At 41.6% G+C, this 18,805-nt stretch overlaps 1 protein-coding gene across 1 annotated transcript in view; it reads right to left on the reverse strand.

The window, feature by feature from the left end:
- LOC142371821 (interferon-induced very large GTPase 1-like) overlaps positions 1–18,805 on the reverse strand; it is a 178,744-nt gene that overhangs the window by 25,424 nt on the left and 134,515 nt on the right. The gene's annotated exons all lie outside the window — the stretch shown is intronic.

Below are 18,805 nucleotides of genomic sequence, written 5' to 3' on the forward strand. Positions count from 1 at the left end.
CATTGGAACCATCTTTAGTGCAGTAACTTTAAGTAATGTTTGACATCACCAGGCTGTTACATCATTGTGGAGGAAAACCAGCCTCTTTCAAAGTTTATTCAGTTCTCTGAGGTTTTCAGTATTTCCTTATGCACAAATCTCTGAAGGTTCTACCACACCATTTCAATCAGGTTGAGGTCTCGACTTTGACTGGACTATTGCAACATCTTGAATATTTTCTTTTTCAGATATTCTGATTTGATCATTCTCCTGTTGCATGACCCAATTTCAGCCAAACTTTAACGCTCACACAGATGGCCTCACATTTAAATATAGAACATTACGGTACACAGAGGAGTTCATGGATGACTCATGACCATAGCCCGCCATTTGGCAAGGCACCGAAAACGAGTTTTTTTTAACCAAAAATGGCGTAGAAATTAGTCATTTAGCATAATTAATAACAACAACATAAGGATTCTGTTTCAAAATAAAAAAGGAGGACATGGTGGTGTGGAATTAATTTCCAAGACTAACACATGTCCTGACTGTCTGTCTTGCATTTAAGTTTTTTTTTTTTTTTAAACTTTTTTCCACAACACAAGCACATACATTACACACACCCACAAGGCTACGGCGAGCCACAGCCACTCATCAATCATTTAATAGGCTATATAGACCTGGCCCAGTGCAACTTAAGCGTTCAAATGAAGGCATTTATGCTTTTTCCAAAATAGCGCGGGAGCGCGGTTCGAAAAGCCGGATGTTTACAAAGCCAGCCCATTTCCCATATCACCTTGGGCCAGGTCGGTGACGACATTCTTGTATTCTCACCTAACCTGATTGTCACCAGGGGGCAGCGACTTTTTTACCTGACTCCCGCCCTCTGGTACCATCTGGGACGAGCCCACAACCGACATGATTTCAAATGGGGCTATTTTTTCTAAAACTCGTGCATGTGATTGAATGAAGAATCTGTCCGTCATCTTGACTGACACGCCACTTCAGCCACTCTCAATGACTCAACCCGTGACGTAGCTCAGAGCTTACCTGACTCCCGCCCTCTGGAGCATGAATGGGCGGCCATAACGCGGCCATAACGCCGCCCATTCATAGACATCATGTTCATCCAAAGTCCCACCCAGCGATTAATGATTGGCTCTGATTATTTTCTAATCGGACGAAACAGCTATGACTCCCAGGCTCCTCAGATGGTTGTGTGAGGAAAGGGAACGACCCCGCGTGTAGTTGGTGAACGCAGCCAGATGACGTGAGTCAGGTTAGCGACTTTTAACTGGCACTAGGACATTTGAACACATTACGCCGATTTTAGCATCTCTCCATTGGCTTCCCGTCCATTTTAGAATTAATTTTAAAATTCTTTTATTTGCTTTTAAAGCCATGAATCATTCATGGCCTTGCACCAGTGTACCTCTCTGAGCTTCTGCAGCCCTACGAACCCAGTCGAACCCTCAGGTCAGCTGACCAGCTGCTCCTGAGGGTTCCAACTTCCTACAAGGCGGAAGCTCAGGGGGGACCGAGCATTTTCTGTTGCTGCCCCTAGGCTCTGGAATGAGCTGCCGCTGCACATTAGGCAGGCCCCTTCCTTGTCCTGTTTTAAAAGTCGTCTTAAAACAGACCTCTTTTCTTTGGCTTTTATCAAAGTCTAGGTTGTTTATTTTATGTGCACAGTTTTGTTTTATGATGTTTTTATTGTGTTTATTTTAATGTACAGCACTTTGTTAATAAAAGATAGTTATTGTAATTGTGCTGGTTGGAAGGTTCAAATCACTGTTGTGAGTCCGGTTAGAACTCCAAATAAAGCAGTCGCAATCCAGTGTTTACTTGACTTGAATTTGCTGTTTATTCCTCACTTGACAGAACTGTAGCCTATGTGTGGTTCTAGAACATAAAGAATAATGATATAACATCAATGTCTAAATAAGTCCAAATAACTAACAAATTATATCACAGTTACATTGTGACTGACTGCAATATTAATAATTCTCAATATGTTGCTTCTAAATAAAAGTAACACATGAAAACCCACGTTGGTAGCTCTCATTAAATGTGCACATGAACAAGCCTATCAATTAGGAGTAAAAACGTGTATATTCTGCTAAGTAAACTACATTCTTAACTTTGCAATGTTACTTACTTTCTTTTTCACGCACACAAATCAAAATGAGGTGGCAAATTAACTGTAAACAGCAAACTGAACAACACAAACTTTAACTGTAAACTCGCGGGCAGCTCGTTTCTCATCTCTCCTCTTTTTTTTATTTTAATTTTTTTTTTTCTCATCTCTCCTCTTTCTGGTCTGCACGCAGCTCACTGACGGTCTAGGCTCCGCCCCTTAAAGGGCCAGCATGACAGTCCCATTTAGGCAGCCTTTTCCACAGGTAACCTTTGTGTTTATTTAAAATGTGCTTTATAAATAAAATTGATTGATTGATTGATTGATTGATTGATTGATTGCAACGACAACACCCCCACACACAACTTAATAGCCTATTTTACTTGCGCACATATAAAATGATATATAATTTGCAACATTCCCAGTATAACATTTGGGAAGGCACAGTCTACCCTAGCCTTCATTACCCGCCGCCCATGCTCACGACATGTTACGAATCTGGGCAGCTAATTGTAGTTTCAGAGACGAAGCTTACAAAATCTATTCAAGATAACGATGTGGCATTAACAGGCTTTAATATCTATCGTTCAGACCAGCCAAGCAGAGGTGGTGGTGTGGCAGTGTATGTTAGCTCTAGCCTTACTGCACACAGTCTGCTAAGTGAGTCTGTTTCTAAGAATTTGGAAATTTTAGTTTTAGATATTGATTTGCCAGATGGTCAAACTATAACTGTTATTGGCTGCTACAGGCCTCGTTCTGCTACCTCTGACACGTAGCAGGGTTTTGTGCAACTTTATCTATGCTTCAGTTTAAGGAACTCATCGTTGTTATTTTAACTGGAACCGGCTCTCACCTGTGTCAGATGATTTTTTAAGTATTCTGCCTGTCTTTCCATCTTTCCTAAATATATATAAATACTCAGCAAATGGAGGTTTTGCTAACGACCTAAGTGATCACTGTGTAATTGTTGCAATTAGGGATATAAAAAATTCTCAATTTAAGCATTGAGTGCCAAAAGGACCCTTAAGCAATTCAATGAGCAGGCCTTCTATCAGGATCATTCTAACTGGGACCACAAACTGTAACGATCATGCTTGGCTGTGCTGTTTGAGCAGGTTTCCTGGAATTCCGGGGTGGAGTCTGGATTGTCCTGCTTTTCCACTGTGATACTGCAAATGGAAAATATTTGCAGAATATCACTTGGAAATATTTCCATGCAAGCTTTAGCTCCCTATTGGACAAACATGTCCCTTTTTGTAAGTTCAAAGATAAGGGCTAGAACACTGGTTCACTGCTGAGCTGAAAGCCTTGTGCACAGAAGGAATGAGCTCTGGGCAACTGCAAGAAAATCAGACACTGAGACTGGCTGGCACCATTTTAGCCAAACTCAGAACCTTTGAATTGCTGCTATAAAAAAAGTACTCCTCTGTACTCATCAGGTTACCTAATTAACAGTGGATTCAAAGATAACCATCATTAACAGTTATGTGAGATAAGACAGGCATTTCTTTCGTGAAAGATATACATTTCAGGTGTAAGTAAAGCATAAACAAGATAGAAAATAAGAAAATACAAACAAAAAAATGACACATCTTGGTCATCATCACTGAAGGAGAGGTCAAACTCATCTGTCCGGACACAGGGTTTGGATGCAGGATCAGAAATGAGGCCTAAGTCAGAGATATCATCTGTAATGTCATCGTAGCAGTGGAAAAGAGTGGTGGCTGAACTTCTTCTTTCTTCTTTCTTCAGTGTCAGAGGTCACCAGTACTTGACACACCGGTGGAGTACAGCTTTTACTGCTGACTCGTGTCTTTGTCCTCCAGGGCCTGCTGATGAAGCTGATGTACATTATGTCCGGGTGGAAGTCGTCCACTGGTTCTGGCACTCTCTTACAGTGGCTGGCGTGTGTCCAGATTGCTCTCTCAGCGATCTTAGCAGCTGTGTGAGTGACCAGTAACAACTGGAACGAGCTTGCCAGCGTTTGGACTGGACGTTTCCTGCAAAGCTCCTTCACCACCACCCAATCACCTGGTTTGAGTGAGTGCAGAGGTGTGTCAGCTGGGGCTGGGAGCGCTGCTTGCACTGCTGTGAAACTTGAGAAAGAACAGTAGAGAGATTTTGACAGTAAGACAACATAGCATCATCACAAATAGATGTGGAGGGGAGGGGTCTGTTCACAGGTCCCATTTCCAAGTTTGGAGGTCTGCCAAACAAGATTTCAAATAGACTAAGATTTACTCAAGTTCTTTTCCTCATTCCTCATGTAGGTGTTTTCACAGCATTTGGCTAGTTTGGTTTTCAATGTGCCATTTTCTCTCTGCATCCCCACTCTGTGGATGATAAGCAATGTGTGATGTGATAAGGATGTGTGCAATTTTATTCCAAGAAACTTTCCAAATTCAGTTCATGTCGAAAGTTAACACTTTTTTTAAGTGTCTGCCATCATCACTGCTGATCTTCTCTGGAATGCCCCACCTTGGAATGATTTCTGTCAGCAGTGTGAGGTGTATATGGGATGGCCGCCTTCAAACAGCCGATGTGTAAATGGTACAGGAAGAACTCTGCTGACACAAACTTGGTCGAACACAAAAGTGTTTTATTGGCAACCAGGTCCGTATCAGAATTACAGAATGATGCATCAAGTCTGGAGAGATACTTTAAGCCCAAATGTCCATACAATCTCTCTCGTGTTGTGGATGCTTCTCCTTATATAGAGTAGAACTTTGTCATATCTGATAACACTGTATGTGCCGTCAACAGGCACACTATTCAGTATACAATGTATACCTTGTGACCCTGTCCATGAAGCACTTAATTAAGGAATATGTTTTGGTCCAAATGTTTATATATGTCACCATTGTTCCTCTCCTATCTGGAGCCACTGACCCTCTGTTGAGTAGAGTCAGGTGAGTCAAATTAATCAGACACCACAAGTGCTTTAGTTACTGCATGACTGTTTGCATTTTTTGTAGGAAAAACTTCAAACTTCAAAAGGTCTTTCTGATGGGGGGTATGCAGCTTCTGAGGAGTGTGTTGCTTTCCCTACATTGTGTGTAGCACAAACCATACATGACTGACAGTATTTCTGTGCATATGAACTGAAACCTTTTGTGAACCGTAGGAGAGGTTTGCAGGGACGGAGAAATAGAAACAGGAAGCTGCTGTGCAGCTAGCTTTGCCGCAGCATCCGCTCTTGCATTGCCACCAGCAACAGGGTCTTCAGAGGAAGTATGGGCCACAAACTTGCAAACAGAAATTGCAGAGGGCAAAATGATGGTCTACATGTGATCAGAGACTTGGGAAGAGTTCAGGATAGGCTTACTGTCAGACTTGAGAAAGTGTCTGTGTTACCACAGCGCACCAAAGTCACCAATAACACCAGTAACACCAATAGCATACCTGGAATCAGTGTAAATGATGACTGGCTTACAAGCCGCCAGTTTACAGGCTTCAGTGAGAGCAATGAGTTCAGCAGTTTTTGAGAAAAGAAATGCTTAGGAAGAGAGCCAGACAGAAGAGTATCATGTAGGGAAGAAACAGCAAAACCGCAGTTGTGAGCCTCAGCATCATCAGGAGTGGGGAGCAGAGTTACAGGGTTGAGAACAGTACAATGTTTGACAGTGACATTAGGCATGTCACAAAGGACAGAGGTGTATCTGAGCCAGCAAGCAACAGAACGGCCATGTCACATGAGGCCATAACAGCCTTCTCTGCAGTTGCTATTGCCCGAAGGCAGCTGGGAAGACCAGCAGCCACAGGGTCCAATATAGCAGAAAAATAAGCCACCAGTCGCTGCTTGCCCCCATGTTCCTGTAAAATAACTGATGTCATACAGCCATGTTTTTCATCAACAACTTGAGTGAAAGGCTTATTAGGGTTTGGAATACCAAGTGTAGGAGCTGTTTGAAGAGCCTGTTTGAGCTGAGTGAAAGCAGACTTAGCTTCAGAAGTCCATTGAATGTGATCAGCTAAAAGTAGCTAATAGTTTAGCCTCTTCGACAAGCTGTGAAAATGGAGAGGTGGGGAGTTTCCACTCATAAGCATATGTGAGAGCTGGTGAGTCAAACTGCACTGCTGAGAGAACAGAGTCAGACTGACATGATTCTAACACCTTCTGGTGTTGAAATGAGAGTAATGCCTTACTTACACATTAAGTCACGGCCCATGAGATTAATGGGACACAGTTCTGACAACGAAAATTAATGTTTGAAGGAGAACCCATCGGGAGTGACACAAGCGATGGGGGGTAATAGTTAAAAATTCCATTGCTTTTAAAAAGTATGATGTGGCCCCAGAATTTACCATGAAAGTAACCTGTTTTCCCAAAATTATTAACTGAAACGTGTGTAAAGCTTTGTAAGCCTCAGACGTTAAGTGAGCATAAGTTCCTGTCTGTGTGGAGGAGAATTTCTCTACTAACACAGAAATGATATATAAAACTTTGTCAGTAATTAGAGTCACAGCAGCCAACCATCCACCCCACCCACAGGAGAGCAGGAGCCCACATGAAAAATAAAATAAAAACTAAACTAACAGTAAATTACAGATCCTGACTAATCAAGCATAACAGCTGCCAAAAAAGCCCTCCACTAGACCTCTGAAGGTGTGCCGTGGTATCTCCCAAGGTGTTAACCAGATCCTTTAAGTCCTGTAAATTAAGAGGTGGGGACTCCATGGATCGGACTTGTTTGTCCAGCACATCTCATAGATGCTTAACTGGATTGAGATCTGGGGAGTTTAGAGGCCAAGTCAACACCTCAAACTTGTTGTTGTGCACCTCAAACCTTTCCTTTACAATTTTTGCTTTGTGGCAGGGTGTATTATCCTGTTAAAAGAGGCCACATCAATCAGGGAATACCTTTTCCACAAAAGGGTGCACGTGGTCTGCAACAATACTTAGATAGGTGGGGTGTGTCAAACTAACATCCACATGGATGGCAGGAGCCAAGGTTTCCAGGCAGAACATTCCCAAAGCATCATACTGCCTCCACCAACTTGCCTTCTTCCCATAGTGTGTCCTGGTGCCATGTGTTACCCAGCCATCCACTTGATGTAAAAGAAAACATTAGTCATTGGACCAGGCCACCTTCTTTCATTGCTCCATGGTCCAGTTCTGATGCTCACGTGTCCAATGCTGACACTTTCAGCTGTGGACAGGGGTCAGCATGGGCACCCTGACTGGTCTGAAGCAGCAGCTATGCAGCCCCATGCACGACAAACTGCGATTCACTGTGTAACATCTCCACCTCCACCTCAGTCATGGATTCTTCTGCTTCCACTAGTTTGTCTTCAACCCAGTCAGGAGATGCTGTCCCCTTTGCCTCCCCCTCCCACTTTTCTGTTTCTAGAAGTCAGGTGAAGAGGCAGTTGGAGAGACTGAACCGGAACAAGGCTGCAGGTCCAGATGGTGTCAGCCCCCGAGTCCTGAAGGCCTGTGCAGAGCAGCTCTGTGGGATTCTGCAACACCTTTTCAACCTTAGCTTGACCCAAGAGAAGGTACCACTGTTGTGGAAGACATCCTGTCTGGTTCCGGTACCAAAGAAAACTCATCCTTCAGACATTAATGACTACAGACCTGTTGCCCTGACATCCCACATCATGAAGGTCCTGGAGAGACTCCTGTTGACCCACCTGTGTAAGCAAACCAGCACATATCAGGACCCCCTGCAGTTTGCTTATCGCCATGGAGTTGGAGTTGAAGACGCTATCATACACCTGCTTCAACAGACCCACTGTCATCTGGACAAAGCAGGCAGCACTGTGAGGATCATGTTCTTTGATTTCTCCAGTGCATTTAACACAATTCAGCCTGATCTGCTTCGTCTGAAACTCCAGAAGACTCAGGTGGAGGCCTCAACAATCACCTGGATTAATGACTACCTGACAAACAGACCACAGTTTGTCAGACTGAAGAATTGTGTGTCTAACCAGGTGATCAGCAGCACAGGAGCACCACAGGGGACTGTACTCTCATCATTCCTTTTCACTCTGTACACTTCAGACTTCCAGTACAAATCAGACTCCTCTCATCTACAGAAATATTCAGATGACTCTGCAGTTGTCGGGTGTATCAGAGATGGACAAGAAGCTGAGTACAGAGAGCTGGTGGACCGCTTTGTGGCATGGTGTGGGAACAATCATCTCATCTTGAATGTTAACAAAACAAAGGAGATGATTGTAGATTTCAGGAGAAACAGGGTCAGATCAAACCCTGTTTCCATCATGGGAGAAGAAGTGGAGGTGGTTGAGGAATATAAATACCTTGGTGTTCATGTGGACAACAGACTGGACTGGAGACACAACAGTGAAGCAATCTACAAGAAAGGACAGAGCAGACTGTACTTCTTGAGGAAGCTAAGGTCCTTCAAGGTTTGCAACAAGATGTTGCAGATCTTCTACAAGTCTGTTGTTGAGAGCGTCATTTCCTCTTGCATCATCTGTTGGGGCAGCAGCATCAGAACCAGGGACCTAAAAAGACTCAACAACCTGATAAAGAAGGCTGGTTCTGTTCTGGAGACGGCTGTGGAACCTCTGGAGACAATAATGCAAAGAAGGATTTTGCATAAAATCAAGAGAATTATGGACAACCCTGAACATCCTCTCAATGAGACTGTTATCGGAAAACAGAGTCTCTTCAGTCAAAGGCTTCTTCAGTTTGGATGCAAAACTGACCGCTACAGGAAATCTTTCCTGCCCACAGCCATCAGCATCTATAATAACTCCTTGATTTAATTGAGCTACATCAACATTTAATTTCCCTCTGGGATAAATAAAGTATTTTTGAATTTGAATTGAATTGAATTTCAACACCTATCAGAATTAGCATTAACCTCTTCAGCAATTTGAGCTACAGTAGCTTGTCTGTTGAATCAGACGTGCATTAATGAGCCTTGCTTAACCCTGGCCCTACTCAGCCAGTTCACCACGGTTCCTTCCTTGGACCACTTTTGATAGACCACTGCAGACCAGGAACACCCCACAAGAGCTGTAGTTTTGGAGATCCTCTGATCCAGTCATCTAGCCATAACAATTTGTCGCTTGTCAAACTCGTTTGCTAATTTTCCTGCTTGTAACGCATCAACTTAGAGGACAAAATATTCACAAAACATTCATGAAATTCACTTGCTGCCTAATGTATCCCACCCACTAACAAGTACCATGATGAAGAGATAATCAGTTATTCACTTCACCTGTCAGTGGCAAGGCCGGATTAACTATATGGGCCTGCGGCACAGTGCCCAGGGGTACCAACCATTCACAGCCAGTGGGGGGGCACCACATGACAAACTTTAAAAATAGTTTTTTCATGAATGTTTGTACACTTAAAATGATTACACTTGACATAAATATTCATATAAAATTCATTATTAAAACTAATGTGATAAGAACAGCAACGATATATCATAATTCTGAGCAATAGTGGCCTAATGTGAACATTAACCCCCCTCCCTCAACCTGTCAGTTGAGCCAGTCCACCTATAGGGCTCGGGCACACGCGTTGCATTCTGGGATATGGTCGCCATATTGGAGGCTCAATCTCGTAAACAAACCCTGAGGCAAGACGGAGATCAAGGACCAAACAGTGAGAGAAAAGCATGTTAAAATCGAAGAAAGGATGTGGGATATACCGGGATACATTACAGAAGGAAGCCAGAGATCGGTACATACAGAAGATTGGCGTTATAAACGGACTGGACCCTTATGAAATACCGAGCAAGGAATGGATTGTCGACGAAGATTTACTGCCTAAGTTCACCCTTTCGGACATAATTGCGTATATAGTATGTGGTGTCAGTGCTTATACTTTGCAACAGTTTCAATTATAATGACACTTTACACTTTTGTCATGTTACTCTACTTGTAAATAAATAATGAAACACACACACTTGGCTGTATCTCAAAGCATATTTTTTTCAGACGACTTCAACTTTGCACAACACTCCTGCTCATGGTGGTCAGAGTACAACATACAGACACAATCTTGTCAAAGAATGTTTTGTCTTCACCTTCGCATGGCAAAACTATGTTGATAGGTACTTTTGCTGACAAAAAGGTGTATTGTTTCTGACAGTTCCAATCGCCCTTTCCATGTGAATTTGGAGATGGGCAATTTTCCTTGTATTTTCCACATTAAATTAAGATTAAGATCAGATTTATTGTCATGTATACATGCATACACACGAAATTTGTCCTCCGCTTTTAACCCATTGAGACATCCCTTGCTTCCAACTGACAGTGTCCTCTTGTGAAGGCGGGGATCTTTACCTCAGCACACAAAAGTCTGTAACTTACCAGAATGAAAATGCAGAGAACACACTCTCATCGACACCGGGATTGAGTGGAAAGTTATGCTTGGTCGTCTTACAGCAGCGATCCATGCTAGTCGACGACGCTTTGTTATCTCGGACACTTGGTCTCCGTGGGTGCGCCTCCAAGCAGGAAACCGGTAAAAAGATAAACCATTTACGATTTCCCCCCCAATTCCTGTCACGGCTTACGCTATTGCACCCCACGACACAGCAACGTGCGACCATAGTGGCAAAGACAATAAGTAAAATAGATAAACCAACGAAGAAAGTTCCGAGGCCAGGCGGGAGTACGTCTGCGCGCAGTGGAAAACAATGTAAACAAAACAGTTCTGAGCCTCCAGTATGGCCGCCGCTCACGTAGTGACGTCACGTGCCCGAGCCCTATGGTGAAATGCATCATGTTTTTTAAAAAACGCGGTAAAAATAAAAATAAATGGATAGACATCAATTGAGTGGTTGTGCGAAGAGAAAAATAAAAAATAAAAAGACTCCAGGCGTTTAGCGGCAATTAAAAATGTTCCAGTGTTAGATCGTTTCTTTATAAAAACATCGACAACTGCTGACAACCAGCTGGCTATTGCTAACGTCCCACCATCTACCACAACCGGGCGGCTAAATATGCAGCATCAGCACGGCACGACGGTAAGAAAACCAGGTTTCTTACAAATGATCTCTTCCAATACCAGCTGCCGAACAAACAGTCAGTGTCTAGAGATTGGCTAATCTATTCCCCTTCAACCGGCATGGTGTATTGTTTTGCGTGTAAATGCCTGGCCGGGCAGCAAAATGCTTTCACCGAGGGGTACAGTGACTGGAAACACCCGGACAGAGTCACAGCCCATGAGAAGAGCGCAAGCCACCGCGAGTGTCTGCTCTCACTTCTCAGGAGGTTACGGAATGCGGGTATGGTTGATGTTGTTCTCAGACAACAAAAAGAGGATGCGGCGAAGTATTGGAGAGAGACGCATTGTGGCCGTGATGAACAGGGTGCTTGCGCAAGTCTTGAAAGTCTTAATAAGTATGGAATTTTGAAGCACTGTTTTCCAGACCTTGAAAAGTCTTGGATTTTGTGTGAAAGTCTTAATAAAGTATGGAAAATAAATGTATGTTAGAATGTTATAGTATGCTCAAAGGCATTGTGAAATGAGAAATAGGAAGGTAGGCTATAAAACTAATTTTACCAACTGGTCACTTACTGTATTAGCCTAATGAGATGAGATGTGAGTGAAGAGACATATATTCATCCATCCATTCATTTTTATAGATAGTTTTTGTGACACTTGTTTGATGTGAAATTCATGTACTTGTGATTTTCATGTTTTGAAACGTTTTCATCAGTAAAAGCATAATTTACTGTGAATAATGCATTTGTTCATTGAATACTAGCCTATAAAAATTAACATTTCTAATAAACACAGTTGGTACAATCTGAAGTAGGCAGTAGGCACACAAGTTACAAGTACATAAAGTTAAGGTCTTGGGGGAAAAAAGTATCAGTTTTAAAAAAGTCTGGAAAAAGTCTGGAATTTTGATTTGGAAAAAGAACAAGCACCCTGATTAAGTTTTTAAGTGTGCGTGGTTTGGCATTCCGGGGAGACAACTTATGGTGCTCTGGGACGGCTGTGGCAATGACGTCCCCCTGGATAATAGGAGTGTAGTTAGTGCTGCATAGGTGGATGCTCTTTGAATTGATAATATATTTCAATATAGACAAATGCTCTTCGAATTGATACACATTTTGAATCTGTACATTTTAATATATAGATGCTGTTTGGATTGATAGTGAATTGAATTGATTGGTTTTAAATGGAGATATTTGAATAATCCTACATACTGTATATAGATGGATGCTGCTTTAATTGTTACTGATTTTGAATGAATACGTTTGAAAATGTAGCCATGGGGCACTTGAGGTTTAGTGCCCAGGGGCACCACATTGACTTAATACGGCCCTGGTCAGTGGTCATAATGATATGTCTAATCGATGTATAAATGCATTTAAATCAAATAAAACAACTACACAACTAATCAAATCAACAAATGTAACTAAGCAGAAAACTAGTCTTTATCACTTCGGTGTTCGAATGTTTTCTCAGACTTGATGTTTCATGGGTTGACACGGCAGTACCAGAAGATGTTATAAATAGTGTTCTCACTATTGAATTAGATAATCCTCGATATGGGCCAGCATTCCTTCGATTAAGGAAAAAAAAGTAATTCATATTACAATTAATGTTAATCAGCCTCACAGTGCTACTTCATGAGTTCTTGTTTTTATTGACTGAAATTACATAAAGAAGCGTTCAACAATGACTAATTACATATATATTAACTATTTAATTGAATCATGCAACCAAAAACATGAACCTTAAAGTACAAACAGGAGAAATGTGTGGACAATGTATGATTGTATATGGAACACTTTATGGTTTGGAAAAGGGGCAAGAGAATGGAGAAATGTACCGGAATTGTTAAACCTTGGTCTTAATTTTAGTCACTATTTACGGTTAAAGGCTTTGGATTCATTTTTGACAGTGAATTCTCTCGACACCACTGTACTGTCTGAAAAGGAGAAGAAGAAAGTAGACCTTACTTTGATTGGCCCTTATCCCATTTAGTCAGCTATGAACTCTCTCGGGTCTGCTGTCTCTGGGCCTTTCTTGGTAATCAGCTGGTTGTGGGTGAATTTCCGTGGACCTTTAAGGGTTTGTGGTAGGTCTCGCTTCTCCACTGGGGGGCTTCTCGTTGCCAAGTAGATGGAGGTTTAATATCAAGACTTCACCATCAAAAATTACACAATTGTAGATCACCTGAGTGTGGGGGGTTGGTTTGTTTGTTTGAAGATATTGCTTTATTTGTCACATACACAATCATACACAATGTACAATGTGAAGTGAAATTTTGTTTGGTCAAATAGCCAACTCTGGTGAGGTGAACTTCCCTTTTCAAAAAAACAAACAAAAAGTGTGACAGACATGTGGAGTGGAGAGATGTCACTCTTGCCTGCATTCAAAACTTGAGAGCCCTGTTTCCGAGTTTGATTCCCGAAGGCGGGGCATGACGCAGGCTTAGGCTCAACTTTCAGCCAATAGTATGCCTGACAACACAATGACGTTTGCCTCGGCGTGTAAATTAGAAGTTTTAATTCTAGTGTTAAGAGTTTGGTAAAACAAAGAATCAATTTCTCCATTCTTTCGTCTTAACACACATTTGTCCAGAGGGTCCTGAAAATGCCACACCTTATTAAGATATATGAATAAAGACACGGAATAAATAAATAAAATATTCTGAACTAAAATAACATGGATTATAGTGTGGATCTCGAATAACTCTCAAATTCAGATGGCTATCTGTAAAGTTTCAACATATGAACAAAAACCCAAACAATTTTATCTTCCTGTGTTTAACAGTGGAGCACAGAAAGAAACAACATGGGATATCAGTTAGCAAATGTTTAATTATTTTAGGTACAGATCTCAGTGCTAAAGACCACTAGGGGGCAATGAGGCTCCATGGAAAAATCAGTGCTATTTCTAAATAATAATTTCTTCCTTCTTCTTATACCACGTAAAACCTTGAGAAAGGTACCAAAATGGAGCTAGATGTCAATGAAACCTTAAAGAACTTGTACAAAGGTATAGAAAACATATTTAACACAGTTTAAAAAATCCAACTGAATGTGAATCATAAAAATATACAGTGGTGTGGGAGGTCTGGATTCTCCCCCGACTTAAAGGGGTTCCTTTGTTTGTTTACGGGAAGCTTTTTTGCTAGCTGACATTTTAATGTCCTCCATATACGTAAGTTGTGGACAAGTCTGGTGGGAGAGAGTCCCCAAAATCGTCACCAAAGGACAAAGGTTTTGGTAAATAAGGTGATGTTTGTCTCTTCCTGGTGTGGAAATCCCTCATCTGTATCTTTGAACCTATATTACCACACAGGACTGTTGATGGGGCCTCCCAGAGATTAAGTTTCATATTAAATCCACACTTGAGTTTGTTACATGGGTCAGTGGTTCCATACTAATACATATTGATATTCCTTAGATTTATGTCAAAACTGCAAAAATAAACAAGATAAACCACATCATTTATACATTGACAGTTCACCATATAGAGGACTAGATCTCTTCAGTCACTGAGGCATTTTATACCCAACTTAAATGCAGAGGTGCTTTACGCCTGCAGGATGTGTGCACACCTAATCTGAGGTGACAGAAGACAAAGAGTTGATAGTTTTTAGTAACATGTTGTAACAGACATCACCATCCACAACACTGACATTAAACATTATGACACAAATACATTATATGCACACTTGTAGGCTTTGTTATAGCACTGTGTCCACCAACACCAATGTATTTATATTTGTTAAAGCACAAAAGTATTTGTAATGGCATTTGTATTTTTGTCCATCCATTTTCTATACCGGCTTAATCCAATTCAGGGTCGCGGGGGGCTGCAGCCAATCCCAGCTACCACTGGGCGAGAGGCGGGGTACAGGTCGGCAGTCCATCACAGGGCCACACAGAGACAAACAACCACCCACGCTCACATTTACTCCGAGGGTCCATTTAGAGACTTTATACATGAATGTTAAGAAGAAATTATTATCAAAACTAATGGCACATTAATCTGAATTTTCACAGCTCAAATGATTTTTTTTTTTTAAACTGTCAAAGTGAGTTAGATTTCTTCAAAGTTTAATATTCAAATGCTTCTCAAAATGTAGCTGATGTTAAAAGCCGTCAACATCCTCACATCCAATGGACAGATGGCAATTCAACCATTTTCTTTTACAGGAGATCATATCTTAACCCCGAGGAACAGAAGGATAAGGCAGAGTCAGCTCAGGAGAGGAATTGGGATTTGGAATAAATAAAGTCTCTCAGAATAGGATGCCTTTTGTGTCTTGTATGAATGTAAATGATGTACATCCTTTTGTTACTGGGCTTATTCTCATTTTATACCGAAACAAGGTCACGTTTTAACTACTTTTCCCTGTTTTTTTTCCTTATTATCCGTTTCTTCAGTTTAGTGACGCCACCATGGCAGACAGATGTTCCGCTGCTGGACTGCGGTCACGCCATCTGCGCTTCAGAGAGGCACGGTTGTGCGATCTACACTTGAAAATCGAGTGCCCGTTAACATCGCGTCGTACGGTAAAGCGCTTGAGCCCAATGCACGATGTATATGGCCAGATTAAAATATTCATAAAAACAAAAATTCAAATTGTTTTCTGAAAAATCCACCAGATTCTTGTTCTACGTTCCCCAGCTACCTTTGTTGGGATTTTCAAGTTATTTCACTGCATCATTGTTTCATAATCTGATGCTGAAATCATACCCAATGAATGATGTATATGGCTAGATTAAAAAATTCATAAAAAAATACATTCTAATTGTTTTCTACAAACTCCAGCAGATTTATGATCTACATGTCCCCAGATACCTCTGTGGTGATTTTCAAGTTATTTCACTGCATCATTTTGTGATTATTTGATGCTGAAATCATCGGTGACATCCCCCCATCTCTTTATATCACTCTTCTTCTTTCCTTTTTCATAATGTGGTTTCATTTCACCATTTTTGCCTTTTACTTGCCTGATGTCCTTGTATGTGTGTGTGTGTGTGACCATATTCCTTATTGGACATCCAGCCCTACCTGCACCAGCCCAAATCAACTGGTCATCTCTACCTTGTCTGCACCTCTCATCAGTGCACTACAGCCAAACAGGAAAGAGACAGAACCAAACTTAAATTATCACCACAACACCTCACAGTGAGCAGTTTAAAAAATAAGCAAGCTAACTCAAAACTGTATCAAGGAGGCCCACGCATGACCTGATTCTTGACTTGGAATGATGTGACGTTGTGGAGCTTTAGTACCATGGACTGGCAATTCCAGAGCTCAGAGCAACAGTGGATGTGACAAATATATATGCAGCATGTAATCTACAACACATCTCCAGATACTCCTATCCTGGCTTTCATGTTGCTTTACTGCTGCATATTCCTAAATATTGAGATTTCAAACACAAGGTTCACGGCTAATTCTGACATAGCTTTTAATTTTGCTTTACTGCAGGAATTTCCTATAAAGACATGTTGGAATTAAAAAATACACTGTTAAATAAATAAAACAAACAATTTGTCCTTTTTTTTCAGCTGTTGCCCAGATGTTCCTGTGTAATACTATGTATTTTATCGAGATGTGGTTTTATGGGGTTAAATATACCATATCTCTCCATTATTTATCTGCACTCCTTCATTTTTTGACTTATTTCCCTTTTTTAAGTTTCACATCTCCATGTTAAACTTAATTTTCCAGCTTTTTTGACTGAAGAAATTCATTATATAGCAAAAATACCAATTTGGCCTTAAAGTAATACAATGTAACTTCTCAAAAAGCCCACTATGGAGCTCCCCCTACAGGCTTGGAGGTAATGTACGGTTACACTGTCGTAAATACAACACCCTTTCGCTTTCACGTTTGTTGACGAACCGGCGGGGAGTCAGAAGGCGCAAGCTATGTCGACCGAGAAGGTAAGAGTAACCTGGGAGCGTGAGAGGGGTCTATTTGTTTTTGCGGTAGGTGTGCCAGAAAGCAAGTCGAGGTACTTCCGCTCAGCTCCCGGGCCGGTCCAGCAAAGTTACATAGCACAGTTTTTCCAACTCAGACCCCCGAAGGGCATAGGAGACAGGCCAATCGTAATATTAAAACTCATTCTAGCCGCAGAATTTTTTTCAAGCTGTTATTTTAAGGTAGAAATGTTACATAGTATTGCTTTAAAGGCCTACAGAAAGATGATTTTTTTGCACAAAACTGAAATAGCAGATCGATTCCTTATATACCATGGAATTTTTTTATGATTTTAAATAATTTTAGGCCCCTGGATAGTCCTGATTAGGCCCAATAAACTATCACCACATTTGACTCGAATAGCCCGCCATTTGGCAAACCGAAAGTAGCAGACGACAGGTGCGTGACGTCACGAGTGCCAGCTGCTGGAACAACCCCCAACAATCAACATGTCTGATACTAGTAGTTGTAGTAGCGAAGCCAGCAGTTTGCCAGACCTGGACAGCTTCTTCACGGCAAATTTCGATCCGAATATTGTTGATGACAATGAAGAAGAAAATGAAGAGCCTGAAGAAGAAACCGAGGAGGGATTGGGGCTAGAACCATACAGGTTCGAGCCAGCCATTGCCAGTGACAGTGGGTCGGAGTCCGAGTCCGAGTCCGAGAGCAGTGGGGACGATGATGGTGATCATGGTGATTTTGGTTGTCTTCAGAATGCCGATTGGTGAGCATACACTGTGTTTGGTCTAGGCCACGAGTCACAAAAGCAGCGTGTAATTGTGCAGCTATTTCCACCGCTGTATACACAGCTGGACTGTTTGGCACCAAAGCAGGAGGAACAAAAAAAGGTCACCGGTAATAAAACATAACAGTCCATTAGGCTGCAACAAAGAGACAGAATCCCATAACGCCCTCCTCTCCATCTCTGAAAGATAACACCACTGTTGCTACATTTGCGGCACTGAAACCTTGTCCAAACACAAGTATACTCCCACTCACTTTCGTGCTTGGAAGTTCCCCATGTGTGCCGCGGGACGCCGGGGCTCTTGATGATCGCTCTGCCGGCTGATTTCAGGGCATCCATCCTGAGGTAATAATAATAATAATAATAATTGTTTTTTTAACTGAGACGTGGCTCGACAAAAACACAGCAAATGCAGTCCTGATTGAGTCTAGTCCACCTCACTTCAATTTTGTGTCTGAAACACGAGAAAACCAGAGGGGTGGGGGTGTTTGTGCCATGTTCAGGGACAATATACCCACCCACAAGTTGTCATTTGGGTTTTTTTCATCATTTGAGTATGTGTCATTCAAAATGGAGATAAAACAATCTTCCATACTTTATATCACCATTTATAAACCACCACAGAATTGTTTTATTGATGATTTTACTGAACTACTTTCAATTGTGTGCACTGCTTTTGACTGTTTAGTCATAACAGGGCACTTGAATGTGCATGTGGACGTAGCGCATAACAAGGAAGCTAAAGAGCTCACTGCTGTCCTTGAAATGTTTGGTCTAACTCACCATGTGACTGAGCCCACCCACAACAGAGGGCACACTCTAGATGTGCTCATTTCAAGGGGTGTTGTTATTTCAAACGTGAATGTCGTTGATGTTGCTTTATCTGATCATTTCTGTGTTTTCTTCGACCTATCTACTTTACCCAAAACACCAGCTGGGTCTGCAGTTGTTCGGGGAAGACTCATAAATGACAGAACAGGGACACAGTTTATGGAAATGATTAGGTTTGAGAACACCCTGTGTTCTGATGTTGATGATCTGTTGAACTCTT

Source organism: Odontesthes bonariensis, chromosome 21 (genome assembly GCF_027942865.1).
Source record: "Odontesthes bonariensis isolate fOdoBon6 chromosome 21, fOdoBon6.hap1, whole genome shotgun sequence".
In the NCBI taxonomy this organism is placed as follows: domain Eukaryota; kingdom Metazoa; phylum Chordata; class Actinopteri; order Atheriniformes; family Atherinopsidae; genus Odontesthes; species Odontesthes bonariensis.